The sequence below is a fragment of the Triticum aestivum genome, chromosome 7A (assembly GCF_018294505.1).
Source record: "Triticum aestivum cultivar Chinese Spring chromosome 7A, IWGSC CS RefSeq v2.1, whole genome shotgun sequence".
NCBI classification, from domain to species: domain Eukaryota; kingdom Viridiplantae; phylum Streptophyta; class Magnoliopsida; order Poales; family Poaceae; genus Triticum; species Triticum aestivum.
Window position 1 is genome coordinate 273,616,042 of NC_057812.1, and position 5,899 is coordinate 273,621,940.

A 5,899-nucleotide genomic window follows, 5' to 3' on the forward strand; every position below is an offset into this window, starting at 1 on the left:
GATTCACTTCTCCGTCGTGTTGGACATGACACATTCGACGAGAAAAAGACTAGAGTACTCTGTAAAAAACACTTCCACGAAATAAGTTGGAGCTAACTTATCTAAACTTCGTTCGAATTTGAAAATTAATCTGTGAAGACAGGTGGTAAAATCCAGAGACTTGCGCCAAAATATTCAGATGTTTCGAGTATTTAACCAAAAACTATCACATTTCATGAAAACATGACCAGAAACTATCACTTTACGAATTTGTGCCAAAAACTACCATTTTTTTGCTGATCTGTGACTAAAAACTACCATGCCGGGAAAGTGCCCGATTCGCCTTTTCTAAACGTCTTTCTGACAGGATGGGTTCGCAGGTCAGGTTGACCGTTATTATAAATGGGGCCCACACATCAGCCCTCTTCTTCGTCCTCTCTCCCTTTCTTTGGCATTTATACAAACACCTCATGTGCACCTAGAAGCCATCTCCGCCGCTGACCACTGCCGGGCTCACTCACGCACGACGGCGCACACGCTCGCAGCGGCGGCGGCTACGCGTGTGTGTGGTCTGTGCGTGCTCAACAACAAGCAGCGGCGGGAAGCAGCAAAAGTTGCGGTGGCAGCGGACAGTAGCAAGGGCCCATGGCCAAGCAGGACGTCCCAGACTTCGTCCGACGTGAGTTTCCCCTGCTCACGGCGTCCCCACCTCCCCGGCTGTCGCTCTGCTCCTCACCGGAGCTGATGGCTACGCGCGAGCAGCAGAAGCCGAGCGCTGAGGTCGGGCTGCACACTGCGCACCGCGCCTTGAGCGGTTGTGCATCGGGGCCAGCCTCGGCCTCGAGCGTGTGTCGGCGCGGGCCAGCGCACAGCTGAGTTGCGCGTAGGCGGCGGTGCTTGGGCACATCCCGGCAGCATACATCTCCAGGATCTCGGGCAAACTGCAGGTGCACACAAAGTGTTTGTAGAAATGCCAAAGAGAGAAAGAGAGGAGGAAGAAGAGGGTTGACGTATGGGCTCCATTTGTAATAACTAGGTGTTGGGGCGCGCCCATGGCGCGCCTCTTGAGGGGGAGTTGGGCGATGCCTGGTTGTACTCGCCCCTTTAACACTCTTTTTGGCAGGAAACGCTCTTTTCTATTCTAATTAGGCATTTGGAATGATTGCTTTAATTAAGAAACTTAGCAGCAGAAATAGAAATATATACTCTATAGAGAAAGCCTATTATGGATCTGAACATGAAACATCTAACTGACAATAGTGCACTTAACATAAGCAACAACATAGGTTTAGCGTCTTGAAAAGCATGTGATAAGAGGGCCCAAAAGCAAACCATAAGTTATCACAGGATATAGCATAATTAGGAGTACTTAGTGGTACATTATATTACTCCCTCTGTTCCATAATGTAAGACGTTTTCTGACACAAATGGTGTCAAAAAACGTCTTACATTATGAGACGGAGGGACTAGATTATATTGACACAAGGGCTGCAGCGTCTTCGATGGTGCATCTAGAGGTGGTGCACGGTGACAACAAGGCAGAGCTTTGAAGTGATCCTGAAATGAAATGCATAGATGTCTCATTTGCGAATGTTGGCGCGGTGAAAAAACTCAGACCAGTTCGTGGTTATAGTGGCCCTCTTGTCAGTTCCTAGCATGATTCGACATTTGGCGAGCAGATGGTCGTCTGCAAGTCTGACAATGAGTGTAGCATTGTTTGGATCAATTTAGTCCAGCAGATTCTCTTCAGTATAGTTAAACTGAAAATACTGGTAGAAAAAAGCAAGTTATTTACATGGACATAAGTTGTTCTGTGATATGAAAGATAAGAGCATGTTCTATGGATATTAATGGTGATAGCAAAGTACATTTATTGACTACAGGTCTTGAGGACCCAAATTTATTAATGCTCAAGTAAAATGGCTGATGAAAGAATAAAGAGAAGTCAATATTTCTGGTGTCCAGTCGATGATTTGAGTATGTACAGCCTAGTGTATGAACAAAGAACAAACGAATGAAAAAATGGTAATCTAAAAAAGATAAAGTAGAAATTTCAAAAGTGGCAGGAGAAAAATAACAACAGACTAGGTGTTGATCTATCTGGTATACAGTGAGAAAGGGAACATAATTGGTATTTGTAAGATGACTAAACTGCTGACTGTTAAGTAGTATGAACAAAACAAGAATTTTTTATATGTTAAGCATGGATAGAACAATAGTATAAATAAGAAAATCTGTATGCAACTTTCGTTTGTATCATCACAAACTTACAGTTGTAAATGTAATTAAAATGCATAAGAAAACAACATTGTATATCCTGTAAAATGGCTGGTGAAGCTCATGAACAGATTCTCATCTATATCTTGTGCATTTGTTCGTATTACATGGATGAAAAATATGAGATGTAAAAGACATCAACCTACAATAAACCTCTTCCAGATTTAGTACCAACTTAAATACAAGAATGAAGAGCTGGTCTAAAGAGAGTGCCAATTCTAAGTTTGTGGAGAATACATGCATACCCACTGTACATTGTGAGCAATCATCATATATCAATCATGCAAAAAATGCAATCACATACACACACGTTTATTTTCATCAGCACAACACAGTGATCCCATGTAATCAACGATACTTGTTGAGAGAAACCAAGCATGTGAGTGACTTAGTAGCAGGGACAAATAACAGAGAAGGGAACGACCTGGAGACAAGCGATGTCGATGAGCCCGTCGTCGTAGTCGACGACGGAGCAGCGGTCCACCCAGATGTCGAAGGATCCGCGATTGTTATGGATGCCCTCGATGTCGTGCCTGTGGCCGGCCTCGAAATGGACTGAAATAATTCAAAATTAGTACCGACGACATTTGGCAGCAGTAAAATACTAATGCATCTAATTATGATGCCATATGTGGCCAGTAAACAAACCTAGATGTGCTCAACTAATAACCAAAGTAAATATGGCCAATAATATAACCTCTCCCTTTTGGTTTTGCCTTGCATCATGCCAAGATAAGAACAGCAAAAGGATGTAACTTTCCTAGCCTAGTCCTTGGTGAAGGACTGACGATAGGTAGAAAGCCTCGATTTGAACAACAAAGTATATATTGTATGGAAAAAGTATTACCATTATATTATATAGGAAAGAAATTTCTGATGGTACATTTTGTAGGCATATAACATATATTTTGTTGGTCAAGTCCATGATCAGGGTTCAGAAATGAGATTGATATGGGGCTTATAGAAGGGGAAAATGGAAATTATGGTCGCCAGTTAGTATTGGGGCTTGATTTTTACTGGTGGTAGATAAGATCCACCATTAGTTTCCATGGAATTGGAGGGGCAGTAAATTGCTTTTGGAGATACGAGTGAAGCAACACACCAGCAGAAGACAATGGAGGAACAAGAAAGCAGAAAACACCAGGTTCTGTTTACGTAAATGTTGCTACTTTGCTTTAGTCCAGCCAAGTAAAAAAGAGAGGCAGAGTGAAACTGGAAATGTTCTAAAAAAGTGAAACTGGAAATGAAATAAAAGAGGTTCCCGTCCTGTAACGCAATGCAACCAAAGCCTGGACACCATTGTCTTTCTGTTCGTGCGACCGTCCATCTGCATATAAACTGGCGAAGGAGATCGGTCGAGGCAGAGACCTGTTACCTTGTTGCAGGGGGCGTTGTTTTAACAGGAAGCATTAGCTTTGATGACGTGCAAATGAAAACTGAATCTGCAAGCCCGTTTCATTCGTTCTTTCTGTATACGCAGCAGCCTATGTACTTGTACATGGCTTGTCCATAGTTCTCCAAAAGCTAAATCTGAAATTAGAAATGTGTCTTTGTGATGCTTTTGGGACAACAGTTTAGAAATCCCAATTCTGAAAAATGGGCTATATTTAGTTTATTTTCTGCTTGAGACATCAAGTATGATTTGTTACTGCTTCGTTTTTAAATTAGAATGTGCCAAAAAATAGAAATTAGCTACCATATCAGAAAATCACTTAATCCAGAGTACAATTCAAATTCAGATTAACCAATAGAAGCCTAGTCACTGAATAACCAATAGAAACTCATGCAAGGTTTTGATATAAATGGCACAAGAAAAATTGAACAGTTCACTTATCAACCAGCCTACCTGCGGCTTCACTGAATATCTTTGCATTCTTTCCCCATTGTCTTCATCCTTGCAGCTAACCAAAATGGTTGTAGTACCCTGAAACATTTTATGCTCGAAGTTAATGAGAGTTCATTTACACCATAAAGAAATTCAGAATTGGCTTGCAGCCACATGCTTTGTTAAATTAACATTATGTAATGTTTCAGCAGGACCGAGGACATAATTCAGCATGTTTTATGTTGACATTTAATATGACAATTTTCTGGATTTGCCGGCATGAAAATATAAGCATATTGGGTGGACATAATTACTCATTTGTGAGATACATTACTAAATTTATCAACAATGATATGAGTTCCTAGTACGAGGAAACATCCTATACATAAGGAACAACATACTTGGACTTATCCAGAAGGAGTGAATCAACTTGAATAATAAGATTTTTTTTATCGAGAGAGAAACTTGAATAATAATTTAAGAAAAACTTGAAACATCACCTATGATGGGGGCTCATCAGCACACCGGTCTGTGGCCTCTCTCTTCTCCCTTTCTCCATACCAAGAACATCGTGTCCCGCTTCCAGCCCACGCGCCGCCCGCCACGGTCGGCTCGAGGTTGCGTCAGTGTGTGCATGTCGACGTCAGTGCCGACCTTTTCCTCGACCCCGCGACACACACGGTGCAATATAAGAAGCAATAGACTCCAACACACATACAGCTTGATGCAAGATGCATGGGTTAGACAGATGGATTAGAAAAAAAATTGTTAATGGATGCAGTCAATACACAATTTTATATGTTGACAAGTATGCATAATGTAATGAATCGTCAACAAACGCCGAGAGGTCTTCTGCTGTTACTAATTTTAAATGGGTTCATACATTTTCATCAGCATAAACGTTCACTGGGATCTAACTAAGGAAATCCATGACACATACTGAACCCCAGTATTCACCGCGAAAGCATCACATGAAAATGGATGGTAACAACATGATGCAGATTCACACATACCCACGCTCAGCTCTAACATTCCAAATAACCACATGGAAAAGGAAACGACCCCCGAAATTCAGAGACAGGGTAACTAAAGCATGCTGGCTGTGACATAATCTACGAGGTGTCGAGGTTAGTGATTGATGCACACCTATTTCGCCAAGTTCACCGAAAAGATAATTGAATAGGTCACGCTCATCCTTCTCCCTCTCGGCTTTGTGGATCTTCCTCGGGGATTTCTTCTTGCACTTTCCGACGGTGACAGGCATGTGACTCGAAAGCTATTACATCAGCAACAATGAAACACGGGCACACCTCTCACGCGTGTCCTACATAACTAATAGGCAACATAAGCATACAATGAATAATACAGGAGTCAGCATATGTTAATACACTATGCTAGCTTATCCTGGATACAAATGAATTATCGATTACACCAGTTTCACCATTGCCATTCTAAAATTAGAAAGTGATGATTGGTTGTTCTATTGGAAGCAAGGTATCTAGGATATGCATAAACACATCAAAGGCACACAAATTTGATGTGAATCTACAATTATAGGTGTCTGCAGCCATCATACAAACATGCAATGCATGCCAAATATCCAGATCATGCACCAAACTTTTGCAAGTGATCCTATCCTAAAACTTTTTCATATTTTGCACGGCAGTTTACCCGATTAGCCCAGTCTTTGAAGTGTAACAACTCAATCTCTTGTAAACAGACATACACTAAGGTCAGAAACAAGCGAAGAGATTTTAACACCTAAAATTCATTTGAAAATGAAGAAATCAATCAGCAAGGAGTTGTACAGACTAAAAC

General features: G+C 41.4%; 1 long non-coding RNA gene across 1 annotated transcript; it reads right to left on the bottom strand.

Moving 5' to 3' along the window:
- Positions 1-1,189: 1,189 nt before the first annotated feature.
- LOC123152178 (uncharacterized) lies at positions 1,190-4,647 on the bottom strand. Its single transcript, XR_006476057.1, has 4 exons — positions 4,582-4,647; positions 4,103-4,180; positions 3,632-3,786; positions 1,190-2,811 (listed from the first exon to the last, which is right to left on the bottom strand). It is a non-coding gene; the product is annotated as an uncharacterized lncRNA (long non-coding RNA).
- Positions 4,648-5,899: the final 1,252 nt, after the last annotated feature.